General features: G+C 39.4%; 1 non-coding gene across 1 annotated transcript; it reads left to right on the forward strand.

The window, feature by feature from the left end:
- The first annotated feature begins 614 nt into the window (after positions 1-614).
- Positions 615-721, forward strand: LOC141624633 (small nucleolar RNA R71). The gene has a single exon (XR_012534439.1). It is a non-coding gene; the product is annotated as a small nucleolar RNA R71 (small nucleolar RNA).
- The last annotated feature ends 21,797 nt before the right edge of the window (positions 722-22,518 follow it).

Consider the following 22,518-nt stretch of genomic DNA (forward strand, 5'->3'; position numbering starts at 1 on the left):
GATTTTATTGGAAATTGTTTTGTGGGGGCCTTTGTTGATTTTGATAACCCGGTGGAGAGACATATTTTTGTTGTTGATGGACACAGGCATTTTGTTGTGGTGGGGGTTGTGGTTGAGGATTTAGCACATTGTTGCTTCTATAAGACATATTCGGGTGAAATCTTGAATTTGGGTTATATGTGTTTGATAATGTACCCGGTGGATAAGTATTTTGTCTTAAAGCTAGAAAGGCATTTACCTCTTCAATAGGAGCTTGGCAATGAGTGGCATAATGACCTGCACCTCCGCAACCATCACACACAACGATTTGGCTTGTTGAAGACATAGCATTGACTTGTTGAACGGAATCTCTAGCATCCCTTTCCGCCAATTGTTGTTGGAGCAAGGCAATTTGAGCTAGAAAAATGGAGTTGTTGGAGGATTCTTCTTTACCTTTGGAAGGCACAACTCGGGAATTGACATATTGTGCATCATGGACCGCCATAGATTCGATCGTGGCATGAGCAAGGTCGGTGTCAATTTGATCAAACCGCCCATTGTTGGCGGAGTCAAGAATCCTTCGGGACTCGACACAACATCCATTGTAAAATGTTATTGCTAGAAACCAATCAACTAGCCCATGATGTGGGCATTGTCTTTGAAGCTCTTTGTACCTCTCCCAAGCCTCATATAAGCTCTCAAGAGCTTGTTGACAGAATCCGGTGATTTGGATCCTCAAAGTTTGAGTTTTCTCCGGTGGAAAAAACTTTTGATAGAAGGCTAGAGCCAAAAGTTTCCCAATTGGTGATTCCCATGGCGGTGCAGTCAAGGCTATTGATCCAAAGCCTGGCCTTGTCCTTCAGAGAGAAAGGGAAACGTATTTCCCTTATTTGGGCTTGAGTGACGCCCGTTTGATGGATCATGGAGCAATAGTCACAAAAGTTTTGCACATGCAAATTGGGATCCTCCAAAGGACTTCCCCCAAATTGCTTTCTCTCCACAAGGCTAATGAAAGCCGGTTTGATCTCGAAGTCCGGCGCGGTGATTTGAGTGGTTGTGATACCGGCCGGAAGCATGGCCGCGGTGGGCTTTGAGTGATCGGAAAGTTTCACCATCTTTTTGGTAGTAGATGGTGGTGGTGGTGGAGATGATGAACTTGAAACCTCCTCCTCTTCAAGGGCTTCTAGACCGTCTAAATAAGACTTTCTAGCACTTTCGGCTTGTACGGGAGCAGAGGCCTCTTTTACTTCCTTCCAAAACCGTCGTCTTCTCCTAAAGGTTCTCTCGGGATCGGAATCCGGTGAAAACAATTCTCCCTTGCGGAGGGCCGGGCATAAGAAGTGATAAGTAACGGTCTCAAGGAACAAGTGTTCCCCAAGACAAAGGAAAACAAGATAAAAATCGACAATTCAAAATGCAATAAAACCGTTTCCCCGGCAACGGCGCCAAAATTTGATAGGTTTATCGCGTACCTATGCAAAGATAATTTCCCTAGACACAAATTAATGTAGTAATAGGGGTCGAACACAAGGAAACGAGAATTACGTCGTGAACTACTATGAGTAGATTTTTATCAAGGTCCACTTCGATTTGGGTTTGGTTTGTTTGGTTGATGATTAATTTAAAATTATGATGTAAATTATATAATTAAAAAGGGAGTCTAAAGGGTTCAGGTCACACATGCAAAGGTAAACATATGATTACGATAAGTTCGGTATTAATAATTTTGTCAATTGTTTAGGCTTAGAGATACCCACCTTACGGCATTAGTATCAACCATAGACCGGGTCCTAGAGAAACTCTCGTCCATGACTAGGTCATTCTACCACACATGCTTAGTCTAATTCAATTCCGTGCCTCTCGACTTTAGAATGAATGAACGAACTTAATCTACGATTACGGCCGATAACCAAAGATTTAAACGTAACAATGCAAACATGTGATGGAAACAATTGAACAATATTATTATCAACCTATTTAAACATGTTATATATTTGATTTTGCATGGCTCCCCTAGCCTTTAGACTAGGAAGTTTAGCTACTCATACTAAAATGTAAATTGCAAACTAAATTGTAAGAAATGCTAAACATGGTTGTATGATTTATATGGATTAGATGATATAACATGTAAAAGAAATAATGCTAATGTAAAATGAAGTACTTAATTATAAATTATGTGGTAACTAAATTAGTAATGTGAAATTGCAAACTTAGAATTAGAAATACCTTAATGGAAGAGAACTTATATGGAAGAACAAATAACAATAACCAAATGCTTGAATATCAAATGCTTGAACAATAGTTTGTAGTACAAATGTTGAAAGATTAACTAATGGAATGCTTAACAACTTGTAAATTAAAATGAGAAAACTAATGAGAGAAAATATAATGCTTGAGGCTATTGTAAGTAAACTTAGACGTGAAAAATGAGATATCATAAGCCTTGGAATACCTCTCCTATTTATAGGAGGGGAAGAGGAAACGTACGAAATCAATGAGCATGCAGCCCCGATCGGGGTCGTGTGTTTTCTGATTAATTGCCTTAATTCCTTGGTTAATTACTTGAGGAATCTCTATGCTCGTGTTTTAATGATCCTTAATCACCCGGTAATGCTCTAAATTCCTAGCATCCTAAGCTTCTTGGCATCCAATGCTTGCACCTTAATATGGACCTTTATTTTGGGCTTGACTTTACACTTGGCTTCATTTGTAATTTCTTACTTCAATCCACTAAATCTTCATGCAAAACCCAAGCAACTTTACACACTTAGTCCAATACTTGGTCTTGTTTAGCTTAGTGAACTTGGTGTATAAAATCATAGGAAAAAGCCTCTAAATGCTTAGATTCCTACAAAACCGTAACAAATACAACAATACACCTAGAACACAAGATTAGCTCAAATATATACTAATTAAAGTATGATAAATAATAGAAACCGAGCTAAAATGAGGGGTAAAAGTATATATAAAATGAACATATCACATCTTCTGACTGTTAAAATGTTTGTAAAGTGGTTTGAAAAGAGGGTGTTTAAACACGATGACATTTAAGAGGTAGACATAAATGTTTGAGCGATCACTTGACGATAAACTTACAAACTGTCACAAATCGTTCTGCGTACCAAACATGCGGCCCAATCATCACCGGGTGGTTTGCGGGAGGTGCAGAAATGAGGTATCTACAACTTCGATAGTGCATCTAATCTGAGAGGCTTCGGGGTAGGAATCCTTCTAGTATCACCAGAGGGAGAACATGTTCCGATCTCGGTCAAGCTAGACTTTGCCGTCACCAACAATGCCGCTGAATATGAAGCATACCTCATTGGCCTACAAGCGGCCATAACACTTGGCATCAAGAGACTGAGAGTCCACGGCGACTCCTCGCTCATCATCAATCAGGTGTCCGGATCATGGAAAATCCGAAGTGACATCTTAGCTCCCTACCGAGCAAAGATCAATCAAGAGGCCGAATTCTTCGACCAAGTTGACTACTTCCACTTGCCACGAGAGGAAAATTAATTTGCTGATGCCCTGGCAAAACTTGCCGCGCTCGTCAACATACCTGACGACATGACATCGATGCCCCTATGTGTCGAGAGAAGGAGCGAGCCAGCTCACGTTTATACCATCATCGACGATGAGGAAAGCCATGATGAACCTTGATACCAAGCCATCCTCAACTACAAAACCAAAAATGAATACCCTCCCAACTCTGACCAAAGAGGACAAAGAGCCATCCGTTTACTTGCATCACAATTCGTGATAAACCAAAACCAACTATACAAAAGAACACCCCAAGGAATTCTCCTCCTTTGCCTTGACCATCACAAAGCCAAAAAAGTCATAAGAGAGGTCCACAACGGAGAATGTGGCCCTCACATGAGCGCAATGATGCTTACTCGAAAAATCACGCGACTAGGTTACTACTGGACCACCATGGAAGCCGATTGCCGTAACTACGTCAAACATTGCCACAATTGCCAAATCTTCGCCAACATACAACACATACCACCATCCCTTCTATACACCATGACCTCACCCTGGCCTTTCTCAACCTGGGGCATCGACATCATCGGGAAAGTCAACCCGGTAGGCACCAAGGGGCATTGTTTCGTTCTCGTCGCCATCGACTAATTCACCAAATGGGTGGAAGCACAGTCATATGCAGTCTTGACCGCCAAACAAGTGGCCAAGTTCATCCAGAACAACATCATCTGCCGATATGGGGTACCCCATGAGATCATCAGCGATCAAGGCTCTCACTTCCGGGCGGAAACTCAAGCTTTGCCGGATAAAAACAAGATCAAACAACATCGATCATCCCCCTACCGTCCCCAAACCAATGGAGCGGTGGAGGCAGCGAACAAAACTCTTGTCACCATTATCAAGAAAATGCAACACAACTACCGCGATTGGCCGAGCAAACTCCCATTCGCACTCTGGGGATACCGAACCTCCATTCGAACACCGACGGGCGCCACGCCCTTCTACCTAGCATACGGTATGGAGGCGGTTCAACCGGTAGAGTTAGAGGTCCCTTCTCTACGTATCCTATTGGAGAGTCAAGTCCCCGAGGCGGAATAGACCCGTCGAAGGTACGAGCAACTCACTCTTCTAGACGAACGGCGACTCAACGCCTTGCACAACGTCCAGCTATACCAACGACGTATACAACGGGCATTCAACAAGAAGGTTAAACCCAGGAATATCCGGGAGGGCGATTTAGTCCTCAAGTCAGTTCGAGCACCGTTACCCGTCGATCCGAGGGGAAAATTCAAACCCAACTGGGCCGGGCCATACCTGGTCAAGAAAATACTTTCGGGGGGCGCAGTGAGACTGAGTGACCTAGATGGGGAGGATTTTACAAACCCGACCAACCTAGGCCAACTCAAGAAATACTACCCTTGAACCGTAGCAACCGACGACCTAGCCTAGTTTTACAACTAGCAACCACATTAACCCTTCAAGTCAAGTTCCTCAACGTGTTCTGATTTGAAATTGCATGTTTTATCGAGTCTAAGCTGCGGCACCTTGCCCATTTCAAAGGTCCTTTGATCTGTCAAAGGCAACATCCATTTGCACTAAAAACAAAAAAAAAACCCCTGAACTACGAGCATGGTTTGATTTCACCTCTTCAGGTGGATACGTAGGCAGTCCCTCTTGTGCCTGAGGGATACAACCACAAAACCCAATCAAATTTACAAAACCCCTGAACTACGAGCATGGTTTGATTTCATCTCTTCAGGTGGATACGTCGGCAGTCCCTCTTATGCATGAGGGATACAACCACAAAACCCAATCAAATTTACAAAACATTTCGAACTACGATCATGGTTTGATTTCACCTCTCCAGTTGAATACGTAGGCAGTCCTTTCTTACACAAGAAGGATACAACCATTCCCACAATCAAAAACAACCATCCCCACATAAAAAAAACATCCCCATCAAAAAAAAGAGGAAGGAAAACCATTCCCCTTCCCAACAAAATACAAAAATAAGCCTTTCTCCCTTTCCACAAAATACCACTTTCCCAAGTGCAAACTTTTAGGACGATTCGAATCGAATTGCCTTTACAAAATGGATGGAAGAAACGAGCGTTCACAATTTTTGACACGAACAATCCTCTTATTTAATTAATAATGGGAGGGATTACAATTCCAACAACAAATAAAGCTCGACGAATCTAGAACTTGTCAAAGCTAAGGTGTCAACTAAAACACCTCACATAATAAAATTAGCACAAAACGCACAATAACTAGCTAGTACAACATAATAAAAAACTCACAATAATAATACAACATAATAATAAAGTGGGTAATGGAGGTCTTCACTCTTCCATTCTACCCTTGCCTTTTCCCTCGGGGTACATCTTCCCCTTGTTCTTCTTGTTGGCTCGCCTAGCATGGATTTCCTCCTCGGAACGGATCCTCAACGGATCTAAGACGGCGACGGCCTCCGGTCTAGCACAAGACCCCATGTTTGACCCAAAACGAGCCAATGCCCGGCTCAGCATACTCTTGGGACCCGAACTTCTCCTCTTCGGTGGCCTCATCCCATCGGGGCTAGCTCCATCAACATACTCTTCGAAGAAAGCACGGTTGGCCTTGCCAACCTCTCGATACTTCAAGTCTACAAACTCGTCCTTACGAAACTTGGACCTTTCTTCCAAGGACGGAGCTCGTGACCACTTGACATAAGCAGGAGTCACCCATGTCGTGGCAACGGGGTTTGGTACCTCCCAAAGCGGCCGAGCGGCCCACCACCTTTCGAAGACCTCCACAAGCTTGGAGTTTCAGAAGACATTCTCTTGAACAAGAGTATCTTGAGCGGGCACCTGTTGTTGACGCCCCATTTGCCTCATGAGCCTTTCGGGATAAATGAAGGAAACAACCTTCAAACCCACCACCATCAAAGAACGAGGACTAGCACCCGAAGCGGGCAACCCCGTGAAGGACCTCAAGTGCCACCACGGCACCACCCAACGGATGTGAGGACCACCCTCCTCTGCCAATCTTGCGGCCCAATAAGCCTCGGTGGAAGCAAAACTATCCGGGTACAATTTCTTCCTCATGGTAAGGTGACGGAAGGAATATGAAGAAGGATTAACCGGAGGCTCTACATACCTTAGCCTCTCCAATAGCCACACTTGGAGGATCCTTGGGGATCCGAAAGAAGGAGCTTCTCCACAAGATCCTTCCTTATCCAAAGCTTGGATGATCTCTCCAAGCGCCAACCATGATGGATCTCTACCATGCTCCATTTGCTCAACCACATGGATAAAGGTCATGCTACCATAGCATTTTGGCCCCTCCTTCTTCAAGACATCAACAAAGAGGTACACATGGACAAGGCAAAATGCAAGAGCCCTTCTCCTAGCCACCTCCGAAACATTGGCATCTAATCGGTTTGAAAAGATGTTGATGAGAGCCAACATATCCACACCATGAGGAGCAAGAAGGAAGATGATTTAGCTTGTTGACAAGCCCAACATGGAACGCAATTTCTCCTTGTAGCACAACCGAGTCGGAGAAAGCACCGTAACACAACCCGGCCACCCACCAATGGCTCCAACTTCTTCGGCAAGAGGACAAAGCTCACCCTTCGGGAAAACGAAAACATGGTGTTTCGAATCCCAAAACCGAGAACATGCTTCAAGAAATGAAGGTTGCACCTTGACTTGACGAAGCACCAACAATTGCCCAACTCCCATGCAAACGAGTTGATACTTTTCGGGAGGCGACAAATCCCGGCACCATTGTCGCAACGCGTTCTCAAAAGCATCCATGAAATATTTTTGTGGAAGAAGAAGAGGTTTTGTAGAGATGATTTTGTGTTTCGGATGATGAAACAATGAAGCGCAAACGTCCCTATTTATACAAAATGATCAGCGCGTTTTTTCAGAAAAAGGGGAGAGCTGGCTTCCATCGCCAGGCTGCTCGCGCCTCTTTGAGGCTTCCCCAGGATTCCCGCTGTTGACTTGTCTCTTTCAACTTGTGTTTTCTCCTGACACCTCAAACCTCCCGCCAGGAAGCTCGCGCCTCTTTGGGATGACACAGGACGTTTTTGTGTTTCCTCACACTCACATTTCCTTGTTTTCGCGTTTTACGAAATCCGACACGGTTTCCATGACGCAGCTTTAAACATACGGATTTTTCTTTCTTTTTTTAAGGGGGGAAGGGCTAGTTGCCCCGATCCGCGACGGACCGTTTCCCTGTCGGTCGAAATTCCGAAAAGTTTTCGCTTTTTCGCAATTTTCCATCAAAAATCAAAATCGAAAATTGATAACACGACATCAGTTTTCCTCAAAAATTCAAGCACTCACAAGTTCGAGTCTTGACCTCAAAAATCAAATATACTCGTAAAAATCTTTTTTCTAAAATTCATCCTGACGGTTTGAGTTTGAATTTTTCGAGTCACAAATCAATTTCAATAATTTCGATGCAATTTAATTCACGACATGAGTTAATTGCTCAAGTTTTCAAATCGATTCCTTTCGAATTCCAAACGTGACGACTTGTCGCGGAATTTTCAAAATTTCAAATTTTAACTCCAAGTCATCTTGGTTAATTTTTGATCAAATGCTTTTACGTGTTTACATTTATGCATACATACTACCTGTTGCATGTTTTCTACGCTAACGATGCAGGAACTGGTGCGAGGCAAAAAGGAGAATTGACAGCCGACAGCGCTCCCCCGAAACACAACACAAAAAAGCCAAAAATCACAAAATGAACCACAATCCAAAAATACATATATACAAAATGCCTCACGCAAAATACATCGACACGCGTTTGATACGGGCAACTGACCGTACAAACAGGATCCAGTACAGACATCTATCATACAGACACTGGCCTAAGACAACGAACTGGGGGCTATCTGCCACCTACCGAACTAAGCACTCCCTACCCTTCCAATCAGAAAAGAAAGGGAGCAACACAAGGAGCAGAGGAGCAACAGCGGAAGCAGAGGTGGTTACCATGACAGTAATACCTCGTTCCTGCTCCACGACAAAAAGAAAAATGATGCCTTGCATATTTTGGACGACGCGATAACCGAGGATCGTAGCTCAGCGCGCTACCCCGACGTTGGCCTCCAATCGTCAGAATTCGAGGGTGAAAAGGGATCAGGACAACGGATGCTACCCCGATGTTGAACCCCACTCAGCTAAATTCAACTGCGATCGAAAGCGGCAACATGGGATAACACGCCCGCATTGAACCCCATTCATCGGTCATCCGAACCTCTGCAGACAATGACCAACGATCGATACCCGATCATTGGCCGGGCAAAGGCCGCCAGGCAGAAACACAACCAAGCCTATAACAAAAAACAGACGTCTTCCCCCCTCCAGGATCGTCTTCCTCTTCCAAAGCCTCCACAGCAGACCCCATAGGTCCCAAACGATACCCTGCAATCAAAACAAAAACACAACAAACAAAAAACGTCAGCCGAAATTTCGGCATTATGACGGCGTAAAATGGACAAACCCAAAACAAACAACAACCTGCAAAACAAAACAAGGGCAATTCCGCCCAAAATCCAACCAAACAAAACCATTCAAGAAAAACAAACACAAAACGACTCGCCCATCTTTTCAGGCAAAAGACGAGTCAAAACCACAAAAAAAACGGCATTCCGAGACCCCTGCAGGGTCCGCCGACAAACTAAAATACATTCCCGACACAATGGGGTATTTTTCTACGGCTTAAAAAGGCAATTCATACGCTAATTTGAGCACAAACCGGTCAAAGCTTCAAAAACGACCGCCAAAAGGCAAACGTGATTTTATCACACCTCAAGGCGACCTAAACTACCAATAAGGTCCATTTCAAGGCAAACTGACTCAATTCAAGCTCAAACAGACGCTTATTTTTGTCAGGCGTAAGACCGTCACAAAAGGCAAAAATCCAATTTTGCCCACAATACCCAACAAAGGTCCACAAATGGCAAACACGGGTTTTCCTTACTACAATGCAACCTAGTGGGACCCACTATCCAAGCAAATAAACTTGGCATTGCGAAATGAGACGATTTCTCACCTCACTCACGTTTTTCGAGCATAGGGAACGGGAACGGGGACCAAAATGCAAACTAAAAGCACCCCTATACTCCTAAACGGGTTTCTAACCTAATGCAAGCATCAATTTGACGCAAGCATCTTTTACAGAAAAAAAAGGGAAGCCCCTTTGATTCGCAAGAGGGCTCGCGCCTCAATCAGGCGTCCCTTTGCTTTTTCACCAAAATTTGGGCTTTGGCCCAATTTCCCATATTAAACTTCGAATTTTCTTTGACGATATTAATGGTCGTCATTTTCTCAAAGACAAAAACTAATAGTGAAAATCCAAGATTCGCTATTGTCTTCAATTTTCAAAAATAAAAGTGGAAATTCAAAATTCGCTATTTTCAAACGGCGGCACATAAACCGTCACTCCAATTAATAGTGAAGATTCCAAATTCACTATTTCCATCAAATGTCAATGGCGGCACATAAACCGTCACTTCAATTAATAGTGAAGATTTCAAATTCACTATTTCCATCAATAGTCAACTGCGGCACATAAACCGTCACTTCAAAAATAATAGTGAAGATTCCAAATTCACTATTTCCACCAAATGTCAACGGCGGCACATAAACCGTCACTTCAATTAATAGTGAAGATTCCAAATTCAATATTTTCATCAAATGTCAACGGCGGCACATAAACCGTCACTTCAAACTAATAGCAAAATTGAAAATTTGCAATTTCCTTCAAAATTCGAATTCAACGGCGATCGAAACCGCCACTTCAAATTCAAAAAAAGAACGACGAATGGTGAAGATTCCAAATTTACTATTCCTTCAAATACCAGCAGGGGGCTTCCTCGCGGAACCCGCTCATTTCAAAAACAGTGATAGTGAAAGTTCGACTTCACTATTTCCACAGCGGCAGAATGAGTTAGCTACTTTCAAAATAAGCCCATTCGACGCGGCTATGCTCACGGTCCATTAACCGACCGCCCCATGGCTGGCGAGCCTTACTACGCGTCATGGCTGACGAGCCTTACTACGCGCCATGGCTGGCGAGCCTTACTACGCGCCATAGCTGGCGAGCCTTTGTCCGCAAACACTCAAGGACACATCCCGAAGATGCCTCGGGTACATTTCCTTACCACAGCTGGCGAGCCTTTGTCCGCAAACACTCAAGGACATATCCCGAAGATGCCTCGGGTACATTTCCTTACCACAGCTGGCGAGCCTTTGTCCGCAAACGCGCAAGGACATATCCGAAGATGCCTCAGGTATGACTCCTTCTTATGGCTTGCGAGCCTTTGTACGTAGTCTAATGGACTTTAAACGACCCACACAGGAAGTCGACAGACTCTAAACTGTTCCCGACGACAGGTCCTTGGCTCGTACCCTCGAGTCGCCTTGGCGTCGCCCTTCCCGACGGCAGGTCCTTGGCCCGAATCCTTTCGAGCCGCCTCGACGTCGCTTGGATCTCCAGGTTGTAATCTTCGATTAACCTGGGGGCTCTACTTTGACTTTCGGCCTGTCCAAGCCTCAGTCAAAGTGGGGGCTCTGTAGATACCCAGTATCTGCTGAGACTCCGACAAACACCCGATGATTATCGGACTACAACATGTTTTGGAATCGCGGTGTTTGATCGACAGTTTGTGTACAACTTTACATCGGAGAACTTAAAACGATTTCGAAAATAAAACATTTCAAAAATACCTGGAGTGTTTAATGCACGACGACGGGGTCGCAATGACACTAACTAGAGTCAAAACCGACACCGGACCAAAAACCGACTCAAAAATTCAAATCCCGACTCCAACAACGAGTCAAACCGAGTCAACCACCAAAAAAAAAACATTTCAAACCTTCTACCTTAAGTTTTCCCGGATTCATGTTGGTCAAGTACCAAACATGTGACTACAAAACCTAGGATAGAACAAATCATGATTGCGTTTGTTGTGAAAGCGACAACTCACCTCGAAGAACCGCGACGTGGCTCGCGCCTCTTTGAGCAGCCTAAGTGGCCACGTCGCTCAAAACTCACAAAACCACTCATTTCCCTATAAATACCCCTCAAATGCCCCCTATTTGAGACTTACGCGAGTGTCCGCCCCCTCTTTTCTCCCTTAAAATTCTCGAATCGACTTCTTAAGTCACAATCCGACGCGTATTTACGACCTACCGATCGTAAATACAAGCCTTACACATTGTTTGGTACCGTCATCGTGCATTAAATCACTTGACCGACCATTTCGACCACTACACCATCACTAATATTAAAACACTCTTTTTACTTACCAAAACGGTTTTAAACCGAGTTTTTTCCGATCAAACGAGTTGTTACACTTATGTCGGTCACTCGCCATAACCAAACATGTAAGTATGAGGGTGTAAAAATCCTCTTTTATTATGTTTTCATTTGTTTCATGACTATAACATGCTAAAACGTGCATAACATGAACCAAAACATGGAATAAACGAGCCAAAACTGATTTTTGGCCTGGGACAGAAGCCCCTTGGTTTGCCGGCTAGCCCGCGCCTAAATGGGGTATCCAGGCCAGATATCAACCGTGTTTGTTCTCGTCATTTCCCTTTAATCCATCTTCATATTTGTAATCGGTTTTCACCATTTCAAATATTTTCAAACCCTTTTTATTTCATGTTATTTGTTTTAACCATAAAACATTATTCACCCTTGGTTCCTCATACCATGACGGTTAAATCCGTATTTCGGTGATAGTATTTGGTTAATGACATTTAAAAGGTATTTTAAAACCTTTTATTTCATTTATTTACATTTCTAAAAACAAACATATTAGTCCCCAACACAAAGTCATCCTTGGTTCTACATACCATGCCGGATTTTAACCCGGGTACGATGATGACTATCGACTAATTACATTCAAATGAATTAAAACAATTAGTTCATAATCATTTTCAAAAATATTCATGTCAAGTTTGTCAAATCGAACCCGACACCGAATATTATCAAAATAATGATGATTATTCGAGTCTAGTTCTTCAAATCAACAAATGCGGTCTAAACGACCCTTTCAAATCAAACCGGGTTCAAATACCCATCTTTTAACACGTTTGATAACGTTTTCTAAAAGGTCAGAACACGGCACATAAACCGTGGGCTAACCCGCGCCTAAACAGGCCCTTCATTTCTCATTTTCAAAACCAGGGAGAGGTCCCTTATACCGCCGGCTGGCTCGCGCCTCATATAGCCGTCTGGCTCAGGGTCTGTTCCCTTCCAGCATTAGTCTAGGACGATCCTGACTCCCGTTAGCCCGGATACAGGACAGATCAGATGACTATTTACTCGTTCAAAATCATATTTGCAAAACGCTTTACTAAGACAATGGATCACGTTATGCACCCTAAACCTAATACGGTAAATGGATGTTTAATTCCCGTCTTGCATGTAAATCAATCATTAATCCAACTCGACATCCTATACTTGATACTTGGATTAAATCAACCGACTTAGAACGATCTCACATGTTAGGTTTAAATTATTGGATGCGCATTCATGTATTTAAACCGTTTTATCAACTTTTGCATTCAACCAACCAAGATCGATCAGTAGAGGTCGCTACCGCGGGCGGGATTGGGTGTCTGATTAAAGGGCTTCCCAATACGTACCTTCACCTCTTAATCAGAAACTTTGGATAGTGGACGGCCTTATCCAGGGCGTACGAGAGTCATTCTAGAGATAGGATGCTAAAGAGGGACGATTTCCTTATCTTTAGTACCTATGTCAAACGCTGCTTTGTGCTTCGATTTGACCGAGGTATAAAGTGGAATTCGGACGGGTTCCAAGCATCCCACAAATGCTTGGTGGCGACTCCGAACATCTGTAATCGTTTCGAGACCCTTACCGAGACGAAACCGACCGATCTAAAATGATCCGGTCGAAAGCATTTTTACGCCGCCGAGCGTGGCTTTCAATAGACCGCTGCATGTCCACAGATTGGCTGGGCGTGCAGGTGGCCCGTTCCTACGGACCGGTAGGTGGACCCCCAAATCCACGGACCGAGACGTGGCCCATGTCCCTAACCACCTAAATGGCATAAAAGATTCAAAGACAGTCCCAAAACGGGGACTATTCAAGAATTACACCTAATGTGTAATCCCTGAACGGGTACTAGGTCAAAAATATATTAACAATCAAAGATACAAAACATTATTATTTCACAACAACACAACCATAGGATAAAATAATATTTGTAAAAAAAAATACATATGACACATTTGGCTAAACTAAGCAAAAGTAGAGTCAGCATACTAAAATTGGTTAAAACATCCTAAATTGGTTTTTAGCTAAACTAAACTACCTTAATAATCCTAAACATTCTAAATTGGATTTTAATTAAACTAAATTATTTTAACAATCCTAAACTTAATTAAACTAATCATTCTCAAAATGATTTAAACATCCTAAATTGGCTTTTAACTAAACTAAATTACCCTAATAATATTAAATATCCTAAATTGTATTTTAATTAAACTAAATTATTTTAACAATCCTAAACTTAATTAAACAAATTATTCCAAGCATCCTACACTAATTAATCAAGCATCCTAAATTAGCATCCTAAATTATCCTAAACTAAGCATCCTAAATTAATCAAACATCCTAAACTAAGCATCCTAAATTAGCATCCTAAATTATTCTAAGCATCCTACACTAACCATAATTAATCAAAATAATAACCATAAAACAACTCTAATTAATCAAAATAAGAAAATTAAGTAAACAAACCTTGACTTAATTGAGACAAGGAAGTGGGGAGGTGGTCGGCAGCACGGCGGCGTACGACGACAGCGGAGGGTGGCAGGGGAAAGAGAAAAAAGGAAAAGAGAAAGGGGAAGGGGAAGGGGAAAGAGAAAAAAAAGGAAAGGAGAAAGGGAAAGGGGAGAGAGGGCAGCCGGAGTGGGGTGGTGGCCGGAGTGGGGTGGTGGTCCGTCGGAGTGGTGTCGAAATTATTGCGGATTTTGAAAGTATTGGGTAAAAATAATTGAAGAGAGATAGGGGGAGACGGGTGAAAACCCGTCGATAAAATAATCCTGCGACGGAAATTCCGTCGCAACATTAAAAAAATATTTTCTCCTGATGAGCTGTAAACACTGTCATTAAAAAAAGGCTGCAACGGAATTTCCGTCGCAAGGAAAATATTATTTTAATATAGCGACGGAATTTCCGTCGCAGACTTTCTTATTATTTTAATATTGCGACGGAAATTCCGTCGCAGCCCTTCCCGCCATGTCAGAAAATTTGGCGGTCTGGGAAATTTTTCTGTGACGGAAATTCCGTCGCAAAACCGTCGCAGGTTCAGTGGTCCGTCGCAGGTTCTGTCGCAAGTTTAAATTTTCTACGGGTTAAGCTTCAGTCGCAATGTGTCCGTCGCATCGAAACCTTTTTTTTTGTAGTTGAAAGAGATGAAGCAAAGAAGGAAAGGAACCCTTCTTCCTCTTCTATCAGCCTCTGCCGGAAGGTGTATCGTATTGCATCCTTCGTTTTCCATAGTTCCATGTATGTGTCGCTTTTCCATATTTTGCTGCTCTTTGCTCACTGTCGATCTGTATCAGTATCGCATGTGCGATACGCATATCTGATACGTTTCCCGTATCGTATTACGTATCGTATCGTATCGATACGGAAAACGGCCACAAACCCACGTGTCAGCATATCATAGGAAATTAAAGTGGTTTGATAACTTTAAAGATTCACAATAGGGGAAGAAAATTTAATTAAGTCATGTGTATTTGTGGAGATGTAAAGAATCATTTGAATGCATGTATTTGTGGGATAAAACTTTGCGATAGTTGTTGCTCCTTTATACTATTGTTTAAAATTTGATTCACTTCAACGATTGAGCGATGCCTACTTGTTGAAAACAAACTGGTAGATTGGTTTTTTCGAGATCGACTTCTTTAGTGAATTCTTCATAAATCAGGCTCACTTTTAGATGTGTAGCTTTCATTTAGAGGCCATTTTGGGTTAGAAAACAGACAGAGAGCTAGGAATTACATGAACAGACTTGTCGTTTACCAGATTTGTTTTTGTGCTATAAATCAGGGAGTTTATTCAATTAATTGTTGAACCTGAGTTTTGCGTAAACTCGGAGAAATCATGGAGATGTGGGTAAACACGGAGAAAACTCTTATTTACCCATAATAGGAATGACCGGTGGCGGGAGAGGAGATGTGGTGGTGGGTGGTGCGGTGGCTAATCTTACCGGTGGTTGGTGTGAGTAATTGATAGATTTATTGGATTGAAGTAAGATGTAAAAATGATAAGGGTGTAATGGTAATTCATGTACATGATTGAGTAAATCATGTCCATGAATGAGCATGACCCTTCAAAATTACCATAATTATTTCATAACAGTCTTTGCTGCTGAGTCATAACAGACTTTGTCTACTTTGTCGCCTGACGACTGCGTTCTTGTAACGACTGTAAGTTTCTCAACCTTCACTTAAAATTAACACACAAATTCTCATTATAGACGGGAGATATCCGTCTATTATTATAGACGGGCCAAATATTCACCCACTTTACGTATAAGACAAGAAACAAGTTGCATGATGAGGCCCAAAAATGTCACTACTTTATACATATTTGACCCGTCTTTCACTATAGACGGATATATCCGTCTATAATGAGACTAATTGAAATTAAAATTGCTTTATGTGCTTTCAAGTACGTAACTCGGATGCACAAGTGGCCATCTGTATGACTCTGCCTTTTATGAGTAAGTTTTCTGAGAGACGGTCTCTCAATAAATTTATTGAGAGACTATTTTACAATTTTAAGAAAATATGATACTAAAGATAATAAAATAGGTACAACTCATGATTAAAGATAAAATAGGTACATCTATGATGTAAATAGGTACGATATTACTATGTCACGATCAACCATAAAAGGGTCACGAAAAACAAATAAATGGGTACGAAATATTGGTCTCTCTATATCTTAGTGAGAGACGGTCTCTCCTAAGTTTTGGTGTTTTAATATTCTACCGAAATTACTTTTTTCAAATACGAATTTTACTCTTTCACATACATTTTGTCATTAAGTTTCCATCTAATACCCTTTTAGTTTCAAACTTAATCAAATTAACTCTTACTTTTGCTTTTTTTACTAAACTTAATTGAATTGAGCAAAGGACTTCAACAATGTATCTTAATTCATTAATCGATGAAGTAGTTTATTTGTTTATCAATTAAATTGGTTGCAATTTTTTATCAATTATTAAAAACTTGTTTGTTTGTTAATCATAATTGTTGAAATTAGGATTTATATAATACACTACTACAAATCCAGGCAACTACAACGCCCCTTTAACAACGCTTATTCACGAAAATCACCATAAGACGTTGTAGAATGGATGGCGCGAATTTTACTAAACTTAATTACAACGGTTATGTGTTGATAACCGTTGTTATAGGTTTTAACAACGGGTCAAACTTGCACAACCGTTGTTAATATAAAAACTAATAACAACAGTTTACTCTGTAATACATTATAACCGTTGTTAATAATTTGGCGCAAAGTTAGTGAAAAGTAATTACAACGGTTATATATAAACCCGTTGTTAATACTTTTTAACAACGGTTTTCTAAGGACCCGTTGTTAATATATTCTCTAATGACAACGGGTTTATGTGTAAAAACCGTTGTCAATACTTTCCATAATATAAACCACACAAACACAGATCAGCTACAGCCACAAACACAAATCTAACACAAACACAAACATACATAAACACAAACACACACTTTCTCATCGTCTCTTTCTCTCTTTCTCATCGTCGCTTTATCATCTCCGTCACTGTTGTTGTCATCGTCTCTTACTTTCTCTAATTATCAGGTATCGCTTTATATGCATGGTTTTAGGTTTATTCATCTCAGTCATTATTTTCTTTCTCTAATTATTTCATTTGCATGTGTTTTTATCGATCATTATTGTTCTTTCTCTAAGTATTATTCGCTTAATTAATTTTGTCACTGTTGTTTTTCTGCGTTTATTAGCTTGTAAAACAAATTAAATAAAATAAAACAAAGAAGAAGATGATGGAGAGGAATGCATAATAAACTTAATTAATTAATATATAAATACATAAAAAACGAATTACATTGCTAAAAATGCAATTCTTAGATATGCATAGAGAGTCTTATTCTCTTCTATGATATCCATCCTCTCCTCCTTTGCTATTTGGAGATTTCGTTCCGCAGTTGCTATATCGTCATATAGCTGCAACATCTGCTGCTCTGTCAAACCAATTTTTTGGCGTCCTTGAGTGCGGTCCGAGCGTCCTCAAGGTAGCTCCTGTACCTGCTCTCGATGTCCAGCAACCGGCGGATGAAACTCTTGTTGTACTCGGTCATAATGCATGTATTACGGATGGTATCATTCATTGTTGAAGGAAGTTTGGAGTTTGTTTTAAAGATTTAGGGCTTGGAGCAGTTTAGGACGTGAAGACAGTGAGATAATGAAATGGTTATTGAGATAATGCATGAATTTATACTTAGTAATGTGTCGTTTGAGTTGTTTTTTAATTAATATATGTTTAGGAAGTTGTGCCAAATCTTAGAACCCTTCTCATTCCATGTATTATTGTGTCCTTTCATATGCAGGGATTTGGCAGTAATAATGCATATTATGAATCGGAATTGCAGTGATAATGCATGCATCTAGTAATATATAATTTTTTTTTTTTAAAATCAACAACGGTTTTTTTTTAAAAAAAAAAACCGTTGTCTTTAGTTATAACAACGGTTTTTTCTACTGTAACCGTTGTTATAACTTTCTCACCAAAATTTAGTCACACTTTCCACAACGGTTTTTCTACTTTAAACCGTTGTTAATAGTTTTCACAACGGGTTACTTAGAAAAACCAACCGTTGTTAAAACCTTTTACAACGGACGCTTTAACAACGTCCGCTTTTTTATATAACAACGGTTTTTAACCGTTGTTATAGCCTGTATCTGTAGTAGTGATAGGAATAATTGTTAAAGAGTGGTGATGGTGCGGTAACGATAGCGAAATCGATAGACACACAACATCTTGGATCTTTGATCCAAAATATTGTAGCCAAAAGAGATGCTCATGCGTATTTACTTAAGGCCACTTGAAAGTTGCAACTTGTATGTTTATCATGACACAAATTCTTGTTTGTGACGGAACATATCCGTCACTCTTGAGTGACGGATACCATTTTATCTCATAAAATACCCACTTTTTCTCTCTCTGCAACACTATTCATGTGGTCCCCTTTCTCCACTAACCCATTTTGTTACCATTTTATCTCACAAAATATCCGCCACAAATGGTAACCCGTCACAAGGGAGACCAATTGTTATCATGAAGGAAATGCTTTGTGTATCCCAGAAAAATGTGGTAAGTCGACGACAGGGAATAAAAGATACGAACGATTAAGTTATGGATCTACACATTGCCTCACATATTGTTTCTCGGTGATCTCCCGATTACATGAGTTCATCAATCCCCTATTTACTAAATGAATAGGTGAACTCACAAATTTTCCCTCCAAAAAACATTTTTTAAATAAGGAAGCTATTGATAATTTAATTGTATTCACTAAATTAGGAAATAAATAATTATAATGTATTTCATTATATAATTATTTTCATTAAAATTAATCTTTTTATCAAATTATATAATTTTCACTAAACACTAAACTATTATATTTTAATTAAAGTATAAATAATATAAGACTATAAACTATTAAAATTTTTATTGATATTATTATTTCATAATGACTTGACTCATACTATTCATACTATGTATAAACAAAACTATAACTGGTTTTGATTACTTTCATAAGAAAAAAAAAGTTGAGAGAATTTATAAATTTATAAATTAGAATCATTAGCGTTGTGGTATATAAAAAATACTTTAAAAAAATGTATTTTAGCACATTACTCAATCCTCTTGGATTAATTTTCAGTTTTAATTTATTTTTTGCTTACACAAAATATAATTAATAATGAGAAAAAAGAACAATTAATGAGATACCACTATTATTTTACAGTTTAATTTTACTTAGTTTTCTTGAATAATTTTACAGTTCAATTTTTTCCCTCAAAATATAATAACGTGAAATATGAAAAATGAATGAACTATTAGTTTAGCAAGATTAAGTAATACAAAAATAAAAAATCTATAAATACCGCGCGTTCATTGCGCGGGATCTAAAAACATTTAAATTATTTTTTTAAAAGTATACGGGTCTAAGGGTGAGAACATTAGGTCTATAAGTTCTAACTACCTCTTTTATGGCATTAGTTATATTCTTGTTGCCGGTTCCTTGAACGTTTCATACCATATGAGTGATATGGGGCAAGTTAGGAGACAAGTTCGGGATCCGAGAAGACATATGATAAGGTACATAGTTAAGAGAGGATACAAAGGCTCGACTTACAAGCATGAGAACTTGATTAATAGTCCATGGCATCGACAACTCCATCGATAGATTTGACAAGCTATTCTTCACTAGCTTGAACTGGTGTCCATGATCGGACATTCCGGTATCATTACCCCCATAAAGAGAGCGTGCATCTCCATCCATGGTGATATCGTCAGGCTCCAGGTTGGCGGAATCATGACGGATTGTGGATTCTGAGAAAGGCAGTGGGGTTGTGGTAGGGGTGGTCGAGATAGGAGTAATGAGGATGAGGGTATATTGTCGGTGGCGTCGTTTCGAACAAAGGTAGCTTGTGTTGGAGTAGTCCATACTACAAAAGGAATTGTTACTTAGGAATATTTTTATTATTGAAAGGAATATTTTGATTTTTAAGGAAGATTTGTTAGAACGATTTAGGGAGCGATTTGTGATTTTGGATAATTGGAGAGTATTTTTTGGAATATTCATGGTACGATTTGGAGAAATAATAGCTGGAGTATTAAATATTTGCGGATTTTCGGAAAAATCTCGTTGATTGGTTAGAATATCAAACCTTGATCCTTGCTTGTTTTGATTTTACTTATTCCCGAATTTGAATCATATTTTCAGCATTTGGTGGAGCGGATGTGGATCCTTGCTTGCCATAATTAATAGGTGGATTTTTTCGTGATGGTTTTTATTTTTATTTTATTTTTATCATCATTCACTCACCGAAATCCTCCTTCTCTTGAGTTAAAGACCATCAGCCATTGAATTTTCAGTTGCTTGTGAATCATCATTAGCCCACGAGACACTTTGAGTTACCATCTCTGTACTCGGGCTTTTCGAGTCATCTTTTGGACAAGCGTCTGAATGTTCGATGCATGGACAAACTTACCGCATTTAATGCATTTTATTTCCAGGCCCTTTTACTAAATGCAATAGACCTTGTCATACATAAGGAACTTTGATAATAACGATTTTAAAATATCGGCTTCAACACCCAAACAAGTATATTGGCCTCTCTTGGCCGAGGCTATATTATTGTCAATTCGAATAACCTTGTTTATTTTTTTTATCCAATCTTATGTAGGAATGCCTCATAAAGTACTTTAGCAATAAATTAGGAATACGAACCCAAGCAGTAATCCATGGACGTTGAGTGAGGACGAATTCATAGTCTTGCATCAAAGAAAATCTAGCAACGTAATACGAATCACTTGACCATTTCGCTTGTAATTTTCTCATTAACGATAGATAGCCGATATTTTTGTCGAATATTTTTATTATGAGGGGTTGACGCCGGGGATTACGAATTATTGCCTTCTCTTTTTTCGTAAGACTTATTCTTGGGCAAGTCTTGTCATCATCTTCGATGTTTGGGTCATTTCCGTTCTCATAGTCGATTTCGAAATCATCCAATAACAACTCTTCCATTGGATTAGAATCAGAGCCAAAGCCAAGCATTTTGTTTATGCAAAATGTGTTCTACTTTCAACACTATTATTCGTAGTAGTATCTTTTGAATTTGGAGCATTCAAATGATCTAAAGAATTCGCTTATATGTATAGTTTTACGCTTTGCATTTTTAGGGATCGGAGAAAATGAGGAATCAAATCCACCATTAATAAGGTCGATTCCAGATTGGGGGTTGGTCTCCGGTGGGAGGCCATTATTAGGGTGAAGCATTTGAATTATTTTCTCTCACTATAATTTTTCATGCATAGTCTAAAGTTGTTTGCATAAATGCATGCAACGGTATGGAATCATCCCCCTACTACTAAGAGAATAAAAATTCTCTTAGTTTTCCCTTAAAAAAGTATCTAGCTAAATAAGGTAATAAATAAAATTTTCTTTCATTACATTATTATCTTTTCAATGAATATATTCTTATAAATAAACTCTAATTTTTTAAATAAATTCATAATTATGATTTTGTCATTAAAATAAAATAAAATTGAGATTAAACTATATAGTATAAGTTGCTAAATTTTTCAGTAATGCAATAATTATTACTGTAGAGAATAACTTCACACATGCTTACTATTAGTTTCGTGACAGAAAACATTCACTAAAAAAAATTCACAACTTAAATAATTTTTTTATTAGTTTTCCATTTCAATTTTTTTTTTTGTTTCATGTCAAAATACAGTTGAGTGAACTGATAAATATTAATGATGTGCAAATTTAAAAAGTATATAAATCCTCCTATATACTAAGATAATACAATTTCTCTAAGGTTTTCCCTCCAAAGTGCTCGAACTTATGTATGGAAACAAATTAGATTTTCATTTATTAAACTAATTTTGCATTTAAAATAATCTATACATAAAAACTGTATCTCCTATTATTAACTTCGTGACGAAAAAATATTTTTTTAAAAATAATTTGATGTAGTTAAAATATTTTAATAAAAAACACAATTCATGAAATTATTCAATTCTTTTGATTAATTTTAATATTAGTTATTTTTATAAAAATTATGAGATATAAATCTAAAATCTATAACTAATACACTAAAAATTAAAAGGCTTATATTTACCGCGCATTTGCGCGGGATCTAGACTAGTGTGTAATTAATTAATTAATTAATTAAGGTGTAGGAAAGGAGAGGGGA

The sequence above is a fragment of the Silene latifolia genome, chromosome X, assembly GCF_048544455.1.
Source record: "Silene latifolia isolate original U9 population chromosome X, ASM4854445v1, whole genome shotgun sequence".
In the NCBI taxonomy this organism is placed as follows: Eukaryota; Viridiplantae; Streptophyta; class Magnoliopsida; order Caryophyllales; family Caryophyllaceae; genus Silene; species Silene latifolia.